This window comes from Mandrillus leucophaeus, unplaced genomic scaffold, assembly GCF_000951045.1.
Source record: "Mandrillus leucophaeus isolate KB7577 unplaced genomic scaffold, Mleu.le_1.0 Scaffold279, whole genome shotgun sequence".
Taxonomy (NCBI): domain Eukaryota; kingdom Metazoa; phylum Chordata; class Mammalia; order Primates; family Cercopithecidae; genus Mandrillus; species Mandrillus leucophaeus.
The window spans coordinates 2,702,441-2,704,943 of NW_012102909.1; positions in this window are offsets into that span (position 1 = coordinate 2,702,441).

Here is a 2,503-nt window from a genome sequence, read left to right on the forward strand (position 1 = left end):
AATATACAAAAATTTAGCTGGGCATGGTGGCAGGTGCCTGTAATCCCAGCTACTCAGGAGGTTGAGGCAGGAAAATTGCTTGAACCTGGGAGGCAGAGGTTGCAGTGAGCTAAGATCGTGCCATTGCACTCCAGCCTGGGCAACAAGAGCGAAACTCCATCTCAAAAAATATATATATATATGATCTGGAGATGATGACTAGTGTCAGAATCACCTGGGAGGCTGATCAAGCTGCAGATACCTGGTCACCACCCCAAACTTACTGAATTAGAGTATCTAGCAGTTAATACCAGGAATCTGCATTTTAAACAAATATCCAGCGCACCCTCCCTCACCCTCATAGGTAATTCTGATACACTAAAGCTTCAAAACCATAACTCTAGGAACAAGGATAATTAAGAAAGGCCCTTACTTGAAGCTGGCTGTCAATGTCATAATTAGAGTACTATGTAAAGTCAGAGTCAAGCTGAGCATTAAGCAATCTAGACAGAGCAGTCTGAGCTAGGTGTGAAGGCGCACACCTATATCCCAGCTACGTGGGTGGCTGAGGCAGAAGGATCATTTGAGCTGAAGTTCAATGCTGTAGTGTGCTATGATCATGCCGGTGAACAGCCACTACACTCCAGCTTGGGCAACATAGTGAGACCTTGTCTCTAGAAAGAGAATCTGAATGAATTATGGAATTTGAAGGTCCCAAAGCGGGAAATAGAAAATAGAAGGCAGGACACTATAGCCATGGGACTTAAGAGAACAGAAGGAGCAAGTAAAGACAGTGAGCAGTCTCACAGAAATCACTAACAACAGTCATGATCTCCAGCTCTCTTAGGTTGGTTTTCCCAGCATGGCCCTAGGAAGGGAATGCAGGTGCCTCACCTCACAGAGACTAGATGACCAGGCCATATACTGCCCAGTCTGTGCACATAACCACTCCATCCAACCTTCAAAAGAGAACACACCCTTCCTCAGTAAGTACTCTATCTTCATGAATCCCCATCAGCCTGCAAAAGAGCTCTGAGCTACATACAAAAACATTCAGAACACCTCTAAGGGCCAGGGACTAGCGCTACCCCTCAAGACTCTCTACTTGGCACATCAGTGCCCCCAGCCCTGTCAAAATTTAAGAGCCAGGTCAGAAACCTTGATGCCCACTCCTACATACCTTCAGATCCCACCATTCATGCACATCCAGCCAGTCTTCCACTACTTTTTGCTATGCCTCACGGACACAGTCCCATACCATATTCTACAGAATACTTGTTTCCCAAAATTCAGAGAGAAATTCCACAGATTCATCTTAAACAGAGTCCTGAACTCCTAACGCTGCTGAGGCCAGCTCCTATGCCTGGTTCAGTGGGAGGAGGTAGCCTGAAGAGAGCTCACTCCCTTCAACCTATCTGAAGGAAGCTCCAGCACTACTGCAGGCTTCTGTACACGCAACTTGTTTCAAAGATAAGGGAGCTGAACCTGATATATTTAAAAGAATGGATGATAGGCTCTTGGCAGAAGAAATTGAGGTGGGGGAAAAGTTAAGGTAGGATTTCTGGGGATTTCATTTTAAAGTAAAGAGCCCATAAAACACAAAGAAAGTAATATACACTCTCACTCAAATCCTTGTATGTCAACTAACTGATCCTTTCTATAATCCAAAAGCTGGTTCCAAACTAAAGAGGTAAGAATGCTAAAAGATGATTTAAGTAATCCCCAAGATTATTTATGACCCTAATCCTGAACTGCTTGCCCTGTTCCTTCTTACACTCTACTCACTATCCAAGTGCTCCAGGTTTATGACTTAATGATTCAGCTTCCTGCTTCAGCCTTGTCTCATCCTTCAGGCCTTTTGCTTCCTTCCTTGCTTAGAATTCTACTCCACTGTCAGTTATTCTGCCCTCAGCTACCTGAAGTTAATAATAAGCCTACCCAGATTCTCAACCTTTATCCTCAGGACACATGCTGCCTTCATGAGCAAGTCTTTTGTGTCAGGCTTACCCTGGTTTCATGGATATGACCCAATCATTTTAGATGGTTCATCCAGGCAAACAAATGAATCAACAAAGATGGACGAAATAGGAAGAATGACAATGAACCAAGGGCCAGTGTTTAAAACTCACCCTGACATCCTAAAGTACATCTTCCTACACCTCAGGTGCTGCCCCCGATACTCTATCCCCCTCCCTAGTGCCCCACCTCAAAGGTCCTTCTAGCCACTGCTGATAAGCTTTGACTAGGAATTCATGGTGAGCACAACATAAGCTTATAGTCTAGTGAAGGACACAGACAACAAAAGAATTACAATACATATGATAATTAATGGCAAAGCATGCAGAGTTGTATGATCAAGGCTAATCAGGTGAAGTTATACCTAAGCTGTAACTTGGATGATGAACAGGAGATATCCAGGCAGTGGCAGAGCATTCTAGGCAGTGCCTAGAATGGTGTGTTCTAGGCACAGTGAAGAGCACATGCAAAGGCCCTGCAGCAAGCGAGCACATCTAAAGATATGTCA